General features: G+C 46.0%; 1 long non-coding RNA gene across 2 annotated transcripts in view; it reads left to right on the top strand.

The window, feature by feature from the left end:
- Positions 1-17,015, top strand: part of LOC138299717 (uncharacterized) — a 48,800-nt gene extending 31,785 nt beyond the window's left edge. The window contains exons 3-4 of one of the 2 annotated variants that reach the window (XR_011204814.1): positions 12,974-13,136; positions 16,295-17,015. This is a non-coding gene — a long non-coding RNA (uncharacterized lncRNA). The remainder of the gene's footprint in view (positions 1-12,973; positions 13,137-16,294) is intronic. The other variant, XR_011204815.1, reaches the window with a different exon arrangement.
- The last annotated feature ends 693 nt before the right edge of the window (positions 17,016-17,708 follow it).

The raw sequence follows: 17,708 nt of genomic DNA, 5'->3' as shown, positions 1-17,708 counted from the left end.
GACCGGTACTGCTCACGGCCCGGTCCCCTCGGCCTCCGTTACAGATGTACAGTTAGGGCAGGGTTTGGGGTCCCTGCCCTAACAATACTTTTGCAATGCAGGCCTGGGGACCAGGACAACGCGTGACCCGGGTCCCCCTGGCCTGCATTGCAGGTACGCATTTTGGGCAGGGGTTGGGCTCCCTGCCTTAACAATACTTCTGTCATGCAGGCCTGGGGACTGGGACAACACGAGGCCCAGGTCCCCATGGCCTGCATTACAGGTGCGCTGTTAGGGCAGGGGTTGAAGTTCCTGCCCTAACAATACTTTTATAATGCAAGCCTGGGGACCGGGACAATGCACAGCCCTGGTCCCCATGGCCTGCATTACAAGAGTATTGTTAGGGCAGGGGTTGGGGTTCCTGCCCTAACAATACTTTTGTAATGCAACAAGTGATGGCACATGTTAACATCAAAGAATGAAAGTGATTACATAATGTAAGTCAGAGTAAAAGTTAGAGGACAAATGGGTGTGGGGCCCGGAAGCAGCGGTCTGGCATACACACATCTTATATTGGGGGCGATACATCGATGATTGTTTTATGCTATGGAATGGAGATGTGGAAACATTAGAGAGTTTTTGTTACCATATTAATAAGAATGACGCAAACATCAAATTTACATATAAATATAGTACGACCTGTATAGAATTCTTAGATGTCGAATTGTTTGTAGAAAAAAACAGAATAGAGAGTAGATTATACCGAAAGCCAACGTCATGCAACACTCTATTGCATGCAACTAGTGCACACCCCAAACATCAGATAGATTCCATACCGTTAGGGGAAATGGTTAGAGCGAGAAGAAATTGTAGCAGAAACTGTGATTTTCGTGAGGCTATTGAGGATATTGGACATAGATTTGCAGTCAGGGGCTACTCGGAGGGAGTGATACATAAATCGCGACAAAAAAATTAGAAGATTTCTCGTTCACAGACTCTATTGCCAGCTGCACAGAAAGAGAGTAGGAACAAAGAGAGTGACAATCAGAGGGTAAGGATAATTCTGGATTATTCAGAGAACTCTCAGAAACCAATTAAGCATCATGTATATTGTCCTGCAAATTTAGACACTTCTATTTTTACCACAACCAATGTTTTTATGCCTTTTAACATACTGTACCCCTCTACAAATTAAACAACTGTTTCAATACCTTATAAACACTTGTCTAAGGTAACCTGTGAAAAACATATGCATTACGCTCTCATGGGGCATAGTTGGAAAAGGCGTGGGGGGTAACGTCTATGTTAAACTACAATAGAACATATACATGCAACACATAGTTATAGACCTTAAGTAGAAGGGATTTAGCATCACAAGTCTGTGCTCTGCCCTTCATGTTTTCAGCCTTGGGGTCCTGATGGTACGAGCTCTCCGCAAAATTCAAATATGTAGTTCAGAAAAATAGAGGTCATACCAGCCTCCTTCTGCTATTTATGCCTTGGCTTTGTGTTGGGTGGGCTTTAGAAATAGACATCTGTTTTAGGGTGGCACTGCCTACCCACTGTTTGTTTCAAACTTTTAATTGCATGGTCACTTTATACTTTGACATACGCTGAACACCTTTGAACCCATGCCTGGGAACTCTTAGGGCTACATCTGTTTTAGGTTTGCATTGCTTGTCTTCTGTATATTTCAAAACTTTCTTTAAATTGCCTGCTCACTTTATACTTTAAAATATGCTGAACACCTTTAAACCATGGCCTGAAAACACTTAGGGCTACATCTGTTTGAGGTTTGCATTGCTTTTCTTCTGTCTATTTCAAAACGTTTTTTTTTTTTATTGCCTGGTCACTTTATACTTTGCCATCTGCTGAACACCTTTAAGTCCTATTCCTGGGAATTTTGGAGCCAGCATCTGTTTTTAGGTTTACATTTTTAAATTGACTAGCTGGCTCTAACAAAAGCAGCATTTGCCCAGCCCCTCGTTTTGGATTAGCCAGCAGTGTGGTGGTTTGGCCTTACACTCCCAATGTTCCGCCCTGTGAGGAGGCAGCCACTTGGGCCTGAATGTCTGACATGTCCACACTTGTACTCTTATGCTCTGAAACAGGTTGCAAACCAGCAGGGCCCTCATTCTACACCCTCCATGGGCCTAGACACAGGGGCTAAGACCCCGGCACATGACTAACACATAACCCCATGATGTCACAACCCACTTGACTCACCTATGTCAGTGCCTACGTGATCATGGGGCGGGGCACCCACACAATTGCCAACGTTATTGCCTATTTCATCACGTGGTAGGGGCACCTGTCAAAAAAGTTTGATGGAAGGTATCCCCTTATACTACTAGCACTCCCTCATGCAAGCAAACAGCCCTTATTAAGGAGAGAATAAACTGGATTTTTCGTTTGGCCACCATTTAACTGGCCATAACAATGACATTCCCTGGCATGAAAAGGGCAACTGACAGTACACCTCCTTCTTTAACCCTGGTTGTCCGTGCACAGCATACACACATACTCTTTTGTGACTCATGACCACTCTAGTTTGGTGGTCGACCCACCATCTTTTTTTATCTGTGATCTTTTATCTGTAATTATGCCCCTGAGCCTTCCTCTTCACACTGTCTATATATCTTCCTTAAGAAACATTTTAATTATGAATATGCCTCATACATCTATGTGGCTTTTTTGGAACTAGCACCTCCTGTGCCGTTCTAGGCTGGTGGCCATTGTAACTCTCCCTTTCAGGAGACCTGAGCTTGCTGCTATCTGCCACACCTTGGCAAACCTACTTTCACTGTGCATTGCGCGGTATTTGCAGCCCTTGTAAATATGTGTAAATATGCACACTAACACCTATGCCTCCTCAAGTAACGTTTCTATTGTGATTATGCAACCTTGGTGCTGTCTTAAGATGGTGGCTGCTCTAGACATCCCTTTCAGGAGATCTGAGCATGCTGTCATCTGCCACACTATTTTGTTTGGCATTACCTTGCCCACTACACATTAGGAATTGGTACTGGCCACTCCTGTGAATAATTGCTAATTTAATCCAAGAGCCCCTTTGTCACTATCAGCAGCAGGGCTTCACAGCACCTGCCCTGCTGTCACCTATTCAGCTTGCACTCCACCTCCTGTTTCCTCCTATGGAATGCCTCAATCCATAGTGCATCAGAAGTCCAGAACCATTGACACTTGCCCACTGGTCACTGCCTTTGATAATTACAATCAGGATTTGTCCCAACATGGTGGCTGCCTTGTTCCACTACTTCAATGTGATTTGACATCCCACCTTCCCCAGGGCTAGGTTTGTGCAGCACCTGTAGCCAACTTCTACTTTCCCTCCAGTATAAAGACTGCCCCCCCCCCCCATTACCAGTTCACCTTCAGGGTGGCAGAGAAGGGGTAGGTCAACACTGAATCAGCACGTTGGAAACCGTGAGGGGTATGGGCCACTGCCTTGTGAAACTTCTGCATTTAAGGAATCCTTTAGGTCTTACTTGACCTCTTTACTCCAGATTTGTTCCATAGTTAGTGTGGTCTCTACCAACACTTAAGCGGTCAGTAGTTTAATGACTTTGGGTAAGCACTGTCGCCAAACTGCATCCGGAAAAGGAATTCTTTGCATCTATTATTCGGGCCCTGGTGAAGCAGTAATAGGTTTTTGAACTCAGATGAGATCTTGGTGTAAGTGTGACTACAGGCTTGTCTATCAGCTGGAAGGTCTATGGAAAGTGCCCTGGATTCTGACATGCACTTTTACCAAGTAGGTGGAATGTTTTAAGGCAGCTTGGAGAGTGGGTGCGGTGTCTACACTTTGCTGTTGATGTACTTTTTCACCTTAGGAGTGGTATCAGGGAGTTAGAACCTTGGTTCTGAAGAAAGCCACTGGGAGGAGTGGCTTGAAATGTGTCGAACTAACACAAACAGGGGTCCCTGTAACCACTAGTTTCCAGTGCATCTTACCTTCTTAACCATATTGCCTGAAGATGTTACTAAAACTAAGGGTGTCCTATCAGGCAGGTATTTTTAAGCTTACCCAAAACCACTCCAACTCCTATAAAGACTACTGTATGGTAACAACCACCTAGTACTCCTGTGTTTTCTACTGGTAGTAGCATGCCACTAAAGGGCAACCCTGGAGTGTTATAGCAATGTGCCTTTGTTACCTGTGGGAGATACAATACTTTGTCATGGAGTAGGCCATCTGTCTTTATTGAATCTTATAGTCTAAATGAAATTCCATATTACTTAATGGCTCCAATACCATTCAGGACAGAAAAGGAATTCACAAGACTCACCTTTGGCTTATTTGACATCAGAGAAATAAAACAAACTTGGAAGTACACCAGTCACTCGCAAAAATGTAGCTTTTGTCAATATTGTGAAGAATCTGTGTCTCATATAATCTGCTGACGTCAATAGTTCAAAGCAGAGAGGTTGAAATACTTAGTACATCCTTCAGTTGTATGAAGATTAGATCCCCCGCATTAGCAATAAAGGAATGTTTCCATAGGAGAGACATGCAATTGTGAAGCGGCCTTTCAAATGTTTTTAAATGGTCCAGTATAAGTTGGATAAGCTGGATAAGGGCAGTCCAGCATGTGCTATAGAAAAGTGACCTTACGAAGCGCAAATTCTCACTCGTCACTTTATTGGCCTAGACCACAGTAATCAGCTACTACTTATAAATGTGAATTAAACTCACTTCTCAAAGGTAATAAGTTTTATCCACTTTTAACCACCTTTCCACTGGCATGAACTGGTGCCAGTCTCTAAGTTTATCTCATTTAAATGAATAACATTATATAAAGATTGCACTCAAATAAATTGTAAACATGATACCTTCTTAGCCACATGCCTGGCATTTGTGTACTGCTTTGGTGGGCATGTGCTGCATATTATGATTCATTGTTCTAAAAAATTCGTTTTGCCATGTTTTTTATAGCTGTACAATAAAGTTACTTGACTTGATATTCTTGTGAGCAACAGTTGTTTTTCTCAAATATCTAACGCTCTGTGTTGTAAGTGGTTTAGAGGAATATGAGCAGTTGTGGTTTCTTTATAAGTGTGCGGGCGTCACCACCTATTTGTTTGCCACATTAAAAAGTTCAATAATACTCTTGATTCCTTTCTTTTTCTTTTGCCGCATTGCTCAGCATGCCCTGGCAAAGACATTACATGAAGGGGGAGGGGGAACCTCCGATCGCTTCTAACCAAGGACGGAGCCTGCTTATTGACTAGCAGGTGCCGGGCCTCCTTGGGGTGAAGTGCGCATGTCAGTTTGGACGAGTGCTTTGCTCTGACTAGCCAGACATGTGCATTTGATCCCTCTCCAGGCTCTGCAATGTAGGAGCTCGGGATCCAAATGAGAGTTGCCAGCCCCTGACCCAGCCAATCCTCGCGCTGCTCGTGTCGTGGGGGAGGGACCAGCCCAGGTCTGAGGGAGGTGATGAGGTCACATTGATAACTATGCTGTGCCACACCAAAGATCCTCTATACTAGTGAAGTTAATGCCTGCAGGCAGCTGATGCAATGTGATGTTTGTATCTACGCGTTCCTCATAGCTCTTCACAGATTTTAACTAATGTAAAGAGCTGTCCTCAAGTGACACTTGCACTTCCTTCAGGGAAAGAATTCTAAAGCTCAAAAGCAAAAGGGAGTTCTCCACCAATGCCTGACAAATCAAACGTCTAAGAAACAATAAAAAAAGTCTGCTTGTACGAGGAGACCCTGGACGTCGAAGAACAAGTTTGTCTCTCTCTCTCTCTATCCCCACTAAATTATTGACTTTGACTTGTGCTTCAGTTCCGGCATGAGGGATAGTCCCTCGGGTTGGCAGGGTGCATTTAGCCCAGAAATAAAAATTATACTAGCTCTTGTGTTCAGACCTCCTAGGAATACCGGCATCTGCATCGTGTTCACTCTGGCTATTTCCAGCACCAGCCTGGAGCAGCCTCCCTTCCTGGGGCATCAGGGTGTACCATGCCTAAAACACTCCCTTTAGGCACCACACTCCATGCTGTCCCGTTCTGCAGAGAGTTGGGCCAGCTGAACAAACTTTGCTTCTTGTTCTTCAAGTTTTATTTTAAACCAATCAGATTTTTTCTCCTAATTCAAGTGTGGGAGTTGCAAAAGCAGCCAACAGAGATTGCACTCTGAAGGTGGAGCTGTTTGTGTTCAGGATAGGAATTATTCGGCTATGTATGTATTAAATGGACTTGTCAAATTGCTTCATGTCCTCAAGACATGGTTTCCAGTACTGGGATTTCTGTAAAAAATGTCTATCAAGTGTGTAGTAAGAACACGTAGACTACAAATCCCAGAATGCACTTGTTACTTTCCAGCACTCTCAAGCTTTACAGGGTCATGCATGAGGCCTCATCCAGTTCAGAGGTTTATTGGTATTATGGGACTTGTAATCCTGTCTTTATAATGGAATCGCGTGGAATACAAGTCGCAGAACTCAAACTGAACTTGACCTATTCATGGATGAAAACTGGAAACTTTTGTTGGAAACCTGTTTTGCGGAAGACACGCTTAGAGGTTTCAATGGTTCAGTCACATGCTTATGGAGGGTCCCGCGGAGAGCAGACACGGTGTAGTCTCTCCACTGGATTAATTGGGTAAGGGGAAGTGACGGGAGGCAGACAGGATTCGCTGTAGGTAAGTAGGGGTGGGAGAAAGGGAGGTGGTTTATAGGGCTGAGGGGGAGGAACCGGCCTCTTCCGCGCTAGTTCATCACGTGGTGAAGAAGTTGGCCAGTCCCGGGGGAATTAGTGTTTGTGCGTAGAGGGTAGGGGAAGCCTCGATGCCATGGAAACAGGCCACGACGCGGAGGCTGTTAGGGCCGCACTTCGTGTTTTGGGCAAAGCCGGGTGAGCTGATCTCCTCAGGCCTGGTGTTTTAGACCAGACATGGGTCGGCATGACGTGCCCGACGCGGGTCGCGGCAGGAGGGATAGCGGCAGCAATTGCCACCTGTGGATCTCCATAAAGGCCCAAAAAAAGGGAAATCAGCAGGGAGGAGGGTGCGCAGCGCGTCCACCCCCCCATTTTCAAAAGCAGGCCAGCAGGATGACCAGGGAGTGGCAGGTGAGGCGGGGGAGGACCTGCACAGTGGGGATTGATCAAGGCCCAGAGGGGCATGAAGTTATAGTGGATGACATGGGGGAAAGTACCACAGGGGTGCAGACAGAAGCAGGGCCCAGCACCCAAGGGTGGGGGCATCATGGGTAAAGCAAGTGGGCTCCCTGGGAAGAAGGAAAGTAAAAGTGCAGGGAGGTCAGCGGGGGCGGCCTAGAACAGGGTGCAGGAGGTGGGGGAGGCAGCACAGAGACTTGAGTGGGCAGGGTGGGCATGCTGGAGGCACGTTAGGAGCAGCAAAGGAGGGCCCCCTGAGCAGCAAGGTGGGCCAGCACAAGGTTGGGGAAGGGGATGCTTGGGAAATTGGAGGCCAGGATCCAAGAACAGAGGCACATGGTAGCAGAAACGGAAAAGAGATGGGCCCTATTATGTAGAGACAGGGAAGTGTCATGGGGAAGAAGAAGGCAACTAAAGAGACCATCGGAGGTAGGGGGAATGGAGGGACCATCATGCCCTGCAGTAGGACGAGGCAGCTGGGTCTGGGTGCTCCATGTAGAGCCAGGGAGGGGTCAGGAGGCACGTGCGGCCATGGGGTCTGGCAGCGCGATGAGAACGAGTGGCGCACACGGCCATGAAAGGTGTTGAGAGTCAATGCCAGTAGCAGAAAGAAGGTGATGCCAACGGGGTGCAATACGGCCTCTGGACGTTGGCCTGAAGCACTAGAGGGGTGCCTTCTTCTTCTTCTTCAGCTGCCTTCTCTATGACGTGGGGGACAGGTGCCGGAAGCGTTAACAATGTGATGGAGGTCGGTGGAGATGACGGCAAGTGGGAGATGGATAAGGATGATGTGGTGGAACTCGATTTTGAGGAAGAGATGGATGAGTGGGAGAACGGGGAGATACATAACACTGAGGTGAGCAGGGGTAAAGGAGGGGGAAAAGGCCCAAGAGCGGAGCAACCCCCTCTTCGTTTTCTATATTTAGGGAGAACAACGCCGGTGGGGAGACACAGGAAGCGGTCCGCGGACTGGTGCGTGGTTGCGTGGCAATGAGAGGAATGCGGCCCCTGGTTTCCTGTGGCAAAGGTAAGGGAGAATGGTGGTCAGTGTTGGGGGGAAGGGGCAGGTGCTGTCGGGGCTAGGACACACAAGTCTATTGGGGTGGTTGATTATTCTGTGCATGAGACACCTGCAGCAAGTGCGCCTCAAGAGGGGGACCTCACACAGACGAAGGACCCAAGCACGACCATGGTGAGTGAGACGGGGGATAAGGCACTTCGGCATGGTACGGGATGGAAGACAAGGAAGGGGGGGCATAGGAAGCAGCTCCCCTACATGGGCTTGGCAATGCCTTTGGGCTCCCATGTGGCAGAGAAGACGAAGGCGAGGATATGGCCGCACAAGTATGTGGATTTTTTTAAGCTTCTGCATAGAGATATACAGGTTAAAGAGGGTTCTAAAGAAGAGGAGTGGGAGTTAGCTTGCGGACCGCGGATACCAATTACAATGGATAATTGGACCTCGGCGTTTCTGATATTCGCAAGTATTTACTGCGAGAAATTTCCGGACAGGGCCATAGCACTGTTCAAATACATGGACATTATACATAAGGCTCAGATGCATTTTGGGGGTTTTGCATGGCTGAGCTATGATGAGGAGTTCAGGGCGAGGGTGAGTGTGAACATGGACAAGCCATGGGGGATGTGGATCCAGAATTGTGGATGCAGTGGATGGTGTCTTCACAGTCCACGGCATCTACGCACACTGCGATTGGCTTGCCAGTAGTATACAAGATGTTTCAGGCCCGTCTTGCCCAAGTAGGGGCGGGTGTTGGACAGCGGCCCCTGGTACCGACTTCAGGGGCATGCTGGAACTTCAGTAGGGGTCTCTGTTCCAGACACCCATTTAAATTCAAACATGAGTGCTCCAAATGCGGGGGCCGCCATCCGGTCACTCAATGTTTCTCGCTCTCCAGTCCAGCTGTGTAGTGGAGAACGACCAAGGGTAGGGGCATGCAGGGTGCTCCTGCACCAAACGGGTCCTATGCCAATTAGGCTGGAGACTCTATTGCCCTCACGGCAGAGGTATCCGGATAGAGACTTGGCGAGTAAATTGTAATGGAGTTTTCAGGGAAAGTTTTCGTATAAGTTACCAGGGCCCGAGAAGGTGGTGAAGGACAAACTAGACAAAGAAGTGTCTTTGGGCAGAATTGTGGGCCCCTTTTATGACTGGCCGAGTGAAGATCTCATGATTTCCCCGCTAGGTGTGGTACCAAAAAAGACTAGTGGCGAGTTTCGCCTCATACATCATTTGTCATGGCTGGAAGGGGCGTCTGTAAATTATTTTATCGTTCCAGAGAATACAAGGTTGGTATACACATCGGTGAATGATGCCATTAGGCTTGTTTGAGGGTGCAGCAGGGGATCAGAGATGGCAAAATGTGACATACAGTCGGCCTTTAGGTTGCTGCCCATACACCCAGAGGCCTCTGTGTTACTAGGGATGCAGCTTGATGGGGCAATCTATGGTGACAGAGTACTCCAGATGGGCTGCGCCATTTCATGTGCGTTGTTTGAAGCCTTTAGTACCTTCTTACAGTGGGTTTTTGTTAAAGCAAGTGGGCTTCTGGAGGAGACTCATTATTTAAACAATTTCCTTTTTGTGGGTAAGGCAGGATCTGGGTCTTGCGGACGGGCTCTGAATTTCTTTCGAAGGCTGGCACGGGAGGTCAGAGTCCCCTTGGCCCCGGAAAAGACAGAAGGGCCAAATTATGTGTTGACATTCTTGGGTATTGAACCGGATGCGGAATCCTTAGTTGCAAGATTACCATCTGGTAAGGTGGATGAGATCTTGGAGTTTCTGGGATGCATACGGTCCTTGCACAAGATAGATTTGCGGACAGCACAGAAGCTTTTGGGTTATCTCAACTTTTCTTGCAGGGTTGTTTGGGGGGGAGGGCAGGACATTTAACAGGTGGCTAGGTTTATTTAGCCATGTCTGGGGTTGCCCTTCCGCATCACAGAAATCGCATGTCGGTGGGGATGAGAGAAGACATCAAGGTGTGGAAATCCTTTTGAACACAGTTCAATGGGGTTTCCATGAGTTTTCGGGAGGAAGACACAATATGGCAGGTTCACATATTCTCAGTCGCAGCTGGGGCCGCAGGTTTCGGGCTCTTTTGGGATGGGAGGTGGTGTGCGGGGACATGGTTGGAAAAATGGCTCCTGAAGGGCAGGAGTATTGCTTTCTTGGAATTATTTCCGCTGCTAGTTGCGCTGGCAGTGTGGGGGGATGAGCTGGCAAACAGAACCGTGGTTTTTCATGTGGAGAACATAACAGTTGTAGAAGTTGTGAAAAGACAGAGGGCAAACGATCTGAGGGTTCTGCATTTGTTGAGACATTTTATGCTTAGATGTCTATCCTTGAATGTTATTTTCAAAGCTGCACACATACCTGGGGTGTACAATGAGATTGCAGATTCCCTGTCTTGTTGACAGTGGCGACGGTTTGCAGCCTGTCACCAGGAGCAGAGCAGAACAAGACAGCGGGCACGGCAGACATTTGGGAGTGGGGAGGCATGATGATCACTGGGCTGGTGGAGATGTCCTTAGCGGAATCCACTCAAAGGAGCTACCGACTGGCATGGTTGGAGTTTCAGAGTTTTGAAAGTTTTGTGGGGGCTTTCTGGTTACAGAGCAACAGAGAGCTTGAGTTATGTGTGTTACATTCTGTACTTTTCTTGATACAGAAGGGTTTGTCGTCCGTTTCGATTGGGGGCAAGTTGGCAGGGGTGTCCTTTTATGGAATTTGTTTTTTGATTGCGATCTGGTCAGGGATGACCTGTTGGGAAAGATGCTGAAAGGTTGGTGACGGGTCAGAGCAGGGTCAGTTAAGGAGGTAAGGGAACCAATTACATTTGAGTTATTATTGGAGCTATTGCATTTTTTGCCAGTATGTTGTGCGGATGCATATGAGCTGGCTCTGTTTCGTTTATGCATGGTGTGGATGTTTTTTTGGGGCATTTCGAGTGTCTGAGCTTTTGAGCGTAGGTAAATCAATCGGCATGAAAGTTGGAGAAGTTTATATGCATGGGAAGCGTTTGGGCATATGGCTTAGACGGTCAAAAACTGATCAGCTAGGGAAAGGAAAATGGGTGCGGTTGGAAAAAAGGAGGAATGCAGTGGCTTGTCCGGTTCTGGAGTAGATGGGTTTTCAAGCACAGAGGGGGGCTTTTTGGGGGAAGGGGTTTTTAGCCATGCCAATGGAACAAAGTTTACAGCCTTCCAGTTGTTACAGGTATTACTGATGGCTTTGTGACAGACAGGCAGGCAAGCACAAGGTTATGGCACGCATTTTTTCAGAATAGGGGTGGCTACAGCTGCGGCGCATTTAGGATGGGACTGGGCACAGATTAAGAGAATTGGGAGGGAGAAATCTAGATGCTGTGAGCAATATGTGAGGCCTTGAATTTTGGGCTACAGGGAACGGGTGTAGACTTGGTGGCGAGGGTTTGCATACAAGAGTTGGGAATTCTGGTAAAGGTGATATTACAGTTTGTTTTCTTTGCAGGTTGCGTGTCCAGTCCCAGGAGAGAAAAAATTGCTAGTTGCGCTGGCAGTGTGGGGGGATGAGCTGGCAAACAGAACCGTGGTTTTTCATGTGGAGAACATAACAGTTGTAGAAGTTGTGAAAAGACAGAGGGCAAACGATCTGAGGGTTCTGCATTTGTTGAGACATTTTATGCTTAGATGTCTATCCTTGAATGTTATTTTCAAAGCTGCACACATACCTGGGGTGTACAATGAGATTGCAGATTCCCTGTCTTGTTGACAGTGGCGACGGTTTGCAGCCTGTCACCAGGAGCAGAGCAGAACAAGACAGCGGGCACGGCAGACATTTGGGAGTGGGGAGGCATGATGATCACTGGGCTGGTGGAGATGTCCTTAGCGGAATCCACTCAAAGGAGCTACCGACTGGCATGGTTGGAGTTTCAGAGTTTTGAAAGTTTTGTGGGGGCTTTCTGGTTACAGAGCAACAGAGAGCTTGAGTTATGTGTGTTACATTCTGTACTTTTCTTGATACAGAAGGGTTTGTCGCCCGCCACGATTGGGGGCAAGTTGGCAGGGGTGTCCTTTTATGGAATTTGTTTTTTGATTGCGATCTGGTCAGGGATGACCTGTTGGGAAAGATGCTGAAAGGTTGGTGACGGGTCAGAGCAGGGTCAGTTAAGGAGGTAAGGGAACCAATTACATTTGAGTTATTATTGGAGCTATTGCATTTTTTGCCAGTATGTTGTGCGGATGCATATGAGCTGGCTCTGTTTCGTTTATGCATGGTGTGGATGTTTTTTTGGGGCATTTCGAGTGTCTGAGCTTTTGAGCGTAGGTAAATCAATCGGCATGAAAGTTGGAGAAGTTTATATGCATGGGAAGCGTTTGGGCATATGGCTTAGACGGTCAAAAACTGATCAGCTAGGGAAAGGAAAATGGGTGCGGTTGGAAAAAAGGAGGAATGCAGTGGCTTGTCCGGTTCTGGAGTAGATGGGTTTTCAAGCACAGAGGGGGGCTTTTTGGGGGAAGGGGTTTTTAGCCATGCCAATGGAACAAAGTTTACAGCCTTCCAGTTGTTACAGGTATTACTGATGGCTTTGTGACAGACAGGCAGGCAAGCACAAGGTTATGGCACGCATTTTTTCAGAATAGGGGTGGCTACAGCTGCGGCGCATTTAGGATGGGACTGGGCACAGATTAAGAGAATTGGGAGGGAGAAATCTAGATGCTGTGAGCAATATGTGAGGCCTTGAATTTTGGGCTACAGGGAACGGGTGTAGACTTGGTGGCGAGGGTTTGCATACAAGAGTTGGGAATTCTGGTAAAGGTGATATTACAGTTTGTTTTCTTTGCAGGTTGCGTGTCCAGTCCCAGGAGAGAAAAAATGGTCACATGGCTGGTCGGGCACTCGTTTATCCATTGGGCTGCAAAATTTGTGGAGAGGCAGATTTATGGACGCGCCTCAGGACTGCCTAGTAACCAGGATGAAGTTTTTTGGTGGGAAAAGAAGGGCATGAGGTGGGGAAATTTGCCTCCTTTTCTAACATCTATCGTGCCAAGTTGGGGTTGTCCCGATCTTCTGTTAATCTTCCTTGAGGAGAATGATCTGGTGAGGCTGTCAGGGCTCACCTTACTGCAACATATGCAACGGGACTTGGAATTTCTCATGCAAAAATTGCACGGCACATGCGTGGTCTGGACGGAGTTTGTGCCTAGACGGACATGGAGAGGGGCTATGAAGCATGGAGCCATGGAAAGGGCTCGGAGAAAACTCAATCAGGCGATGCGGGTTTTCTGTTGGGCACACGATTGCTAGGTTTTGAGACATAAGGACCTTACGGAACAAGATGAGGGGCTGTTCAGGGTGGATGGTGTGCACCTGTCGGAGCTGGGCGATGCTTATTATCTTACGGATCTCAGGTTACTCGTGGGAAACTTGTGGGGTGAGAAGATGTGGCTCAGAGAGAAGGATTAAGGATGCTATGTTGCAGTGGGTTTCGCTGGTGGGGCAGCAAAACGCCAACAGGGTTTGTGCTGGGTCGCAGTAGATGGGGGAGGGTGGAGAGTCAGATGCAGGCCTGGCTACCCTTCCACAGGGGGGAAAGAAGTAGGTCAAGGATGAGAGTGTGGGGGATGCCGGAAGCAGGTAGGGCATGAAGGGAAAAGGGGGATGGGTGGGGGAATGGAAGTGAAAAGTGAAGGAATGAGTGAAAAGGATGATCAAGAAGTTGAAAGGGTGGGGGTTTCTAAACTTCGAATTTGTTAGATAAGTTAAATGTTATGTATAAGTTGCAATCCTGTCCTAAATAAATGGCCTTTTACACTAAGTTGACTGAGTCACTGACTGTGTCCCGATGGAGGGTCCTGCAGAGAGCAGACATGGTCTAGTCTCTCTGCAGGATCATTCAGGAAGGGAAAGTAACGGGTGGCGGGCGGGATTGGCTGTAGGTAAGTAGGGGCGGGGCAAAGGAAGTGGGTTTATAGGGCTGAGGGGGAGGGACCGGCCTCTTCCACGCTAGCTCATCATGTGGTGCAGAAGTTGGCCGCCCACCCACCTTGCAGGAGGAAGAAGGATGGTATGGGTGTGATGTGGGAGTTCGGGTTGATGGAGTGAGTGTGTGCGTGTGGGGCGAGAAAGACAGTTGGGGCAGGTTGTGAACAGAGGTTTTCGAGGCAGTAGATGGCGGAGGATGAAGGGTCAGATGCGGGCCTGGTCACCCCTCCAGGGGAGGGAAAAGAAGCAGGTGAAGGATCATAGTGTGTGGGATGCCTGAAGCAGGTTGGACATGAAAGGAAAAGGGAGATGTGTGGGGGAATGGAAGTGAAAAGTGAAGGAATGAGTGAAAAGGATGATCGAGGAGAAGTTAAAATGGTGGGGAGTTCTAAAGTTCAAATTTGTTAGATAAGTTAAATGTTATGTATGAGTTGCAATCCTGTCCTGAATAAATGGCCTTTTACACTAAGTAGACTGTGTCATTGACTGTGTCTCAATGTGTTTTACTGCCTGCTGTACAGGGTTGTGCAGTGTCTACAATGAGTGTGCATGTTTTGTAGTTTTAGATTGGTGTTTTCTATGTTGCAGCACTCAATAAGTGGGAAAAATCATTCAACCAGCTTTCCCAGATGGTGTTTCGCCCCACCACTGAGATTGTGTTATCCTTAAATATTCACAGCCCGAGCCTAAGTAAAATACTAACAGGCTGTGATTTTCTTTAAAACATGGGAACGGAGGTGCAAAGAATAGGCAACTTTAACTGGTGGAAACGAGGTCAGCGTGTGTGCTTTGGGGCTGTAGGTGGGTGTTACTGAGATACAGCAAAACTATATTTATCTTTCAAACTTCAGTATGTGAAAAGCCAATGACATTTCATATTCATCTAATGAGTGCATATGTTGAAGGTTACTCTGTACCACTTGGTAGTAGCAATCTTAATATTAACAATTTATAAGTATCACCCCTCACCAACTGGAGCCTCTCTTTGTGCTTTATTAACGGGTGGAATTTTGGAAGCTGACAGAGTAGAACTGATTTTACCTTTCTGTGAAGGTTGAAAGACTGAGCAGTGATGACCTGCACTTTTTCCATCCCTCACAGGGATGAAAGGCGCAGGTAAAACTTGGCTTTACAGGGATTGTTGAACCAACTAAGCTGTTGTGGCACTGTAGCTCTACAGGGTGCATTGCACTTGTTCCTCATGACTTCTGTTGCATCTGCAGTATTTTTAAATTCCACTGTTAGAGCCTGCATTTTAGGCACTCCTATTTTTGCTGTCTCACGTTGGCAACACTTTGGTTGTTCTGAAAACTAGTGCACTAGTGCACCACTTTTTCCAGCCCTACTAGCCTGAGGTCTTTGGAATGCACGTCCAGAACACCCCAGCTTGCCCTAGTGTCTGCAGTTCACGTTATGCCACCCAGAGGCTCTTTATTGATGTCATAACTACACTTTTACAATTGCTTAATTAACCTTCTTGCTTTCTCAAATTTGCTTGAAAATGCACCATTTGCCCACTCTTTTTTCAAAATTTTCTTGGGTGAGAACCCCCCGCCAGAACCCACCCTTATGGCAGTTGGGTTCGCTCGCTACTCTTGCTCGTCACAGGGCACTCAACCGCACTTTTCCACCCCACCACTTCCAGATGTCACCAGCCGCCATTGAATATGAGACCCATAAAAACTCATCTGAACATCTTTTACTCCATCAGAAAACCTCATGGTCTAATCTCTTCTCCCTCTTTAGATAGAATGGTTAACTATGTCATGCATTTCGCTTGCATACGTGTTCCGTCTTTATGTGCTTAGTCTGACAAGGGCGTCAAAGAAAATGAAGGCTTTTTGGTGGGAGCTTGCACTGAAGACATTATGAGAGCAGCTGACTGAGCTAATGATTATGCATTTCATACCTTTTTCTGGCAGCTAGTGCCTTTCGTCCCTTTGACAATTGTCAATATCCATTGAAAAAGCATAGTAGGAGCCCCTGGTCATGCCTTAAAATGTAGATTTTCCTATGTTTAGTGAAAGAAAGTCCTGATTTTATAGATGTGGAGTTGAGTATTATCCAGATTCTGTCTCTTTATTAATGATTGTTATCATAAAGTTAATCTTTTCACACCCCAAGGAGTTTCTGTGTATATTGACCATCAGCAAACTCTAAGAAAGTGTTTTTCTTTTTTCAGTGTCAGCCCCATCAGTACTTCAACCTTTAAACATATGATGGAGAAGACAAGGATTGGATTGCTATTTCTTCATCTTTGTCGTTAGATCGATTTTCCTCATGTTCCTGTTAATTCACAGAAGTTCATAAAAGACCAGCATCAAGAAAGAGGAAGGACTTTGTTTTGGTTGGGCCTAATTATTACTTGCCTATGTCTAATAAAGACACCTGTGTTTGACTGTATGTAGCCCCTATCCTAAGATCTGAAGTTTATGTATTTTTTTCTGTTACCATGCTTCGTTTACTTCAATGTGTACAGTTTCTGATTGCCATATAAATTGAAGAAAAATCAGAATGCATGATACTTTAATAAATTTGGACAGTCCTTCACTAAACCTAGAAAAACTTAATTCGGAAACGTTATCCAATCTTTAGCTACACAACCAAGTAAATGTTATTTTTCTAAAAGTATATACCTCTCATTTTTATTTCTAATATATACAGTTGGCAATTATTCAGATTTAGGATTTAATGCTGAAAAAAACATATCACAACTTATTTTTGAGGCACGTTTAGTAAGGCTTCGATTACTATGTACAACTAGCTCGAAAAAATGCATTTACATGAACTCATGCAGCTTGAAACTCTTTAGTATAAACCACCACAAATCAGTTAGTGTCAAAATAAAGGTGACCAATGCGAGGTCTGGAATTGTGGAGCACATGTGAAGAATAAACACTTATTTGATGTCACCTGTTGTGTCGCCATTAGTTGTGGAGTTTAGTAAATGTATTGCCAAATATTTGTTCAAGTAAAGGCTGCTATATCAATGTAAGGAAATAGCTGGAAAATGTAACAAATTAATATACACCTACAATCAATATCTAGTGAGACCCTCAAGTCATTCAGATTGCAATGCACTGATTCTTAAATTGAATCTGAATTTCTTAAACACTGAGGCTTGTTCAGTATTAGTCACTTCTGTACTGCATCTCAGCAATGGAAAGTTCAGCAAAAGTATGTCAAGAGGCCTCATCTCTCCTATATTAATTTTAATTTTCTCTCTTAGAATTTAGTTTTTCCTCTTATCTTCTCTTTGTGTCTTTATAATCATCATTCATACTTATAACTGTGTTACTGCTCAAGGTAGCACTACTTGCTGTGTCGTTTCATTGACATCTTAAAACCCTACTGGTCACCCGTTAACTCTAGTGTCTTCCATTTTATCAATACAACCAAAGGCTAGTAAAGGGAAGCTGTGCTGGCACTATTGACATTGACACTTACTTGAGCATTGACCTCATCAGGGTCAGTATTACCTATATGAAATTTAGTTTTAATTTCTTCATGGCTATTGGCAGCAGATATAGACGCTGTCGGGAAGATGTAGTAGTACAAACCATTATTACCGTGAGTGGACTTTGAATTTATTTGTT

This window comes from Pleurodeles waltl, chromosome 6 (genome assembly GCF_031143425.1).
Source record: "Pleurodeles waltl isolate 20211129_DDA chromosome 6, aPleWal1.hap1.20221129, whole genome shotgun sequence".
NCBI classification, from domain to species: domain Eukaryota; kingdom Metazoa; phylum Chordata; class Amphibia; order Caudata; family Salamandridae; genus Pleurodeles; species Pleurodeles waltl.
The sequence above is the reverse complement of the archived record's forward strand: the minus strand, read 5'-3'. Positions and strand labels throughout refer to the sequence as shown.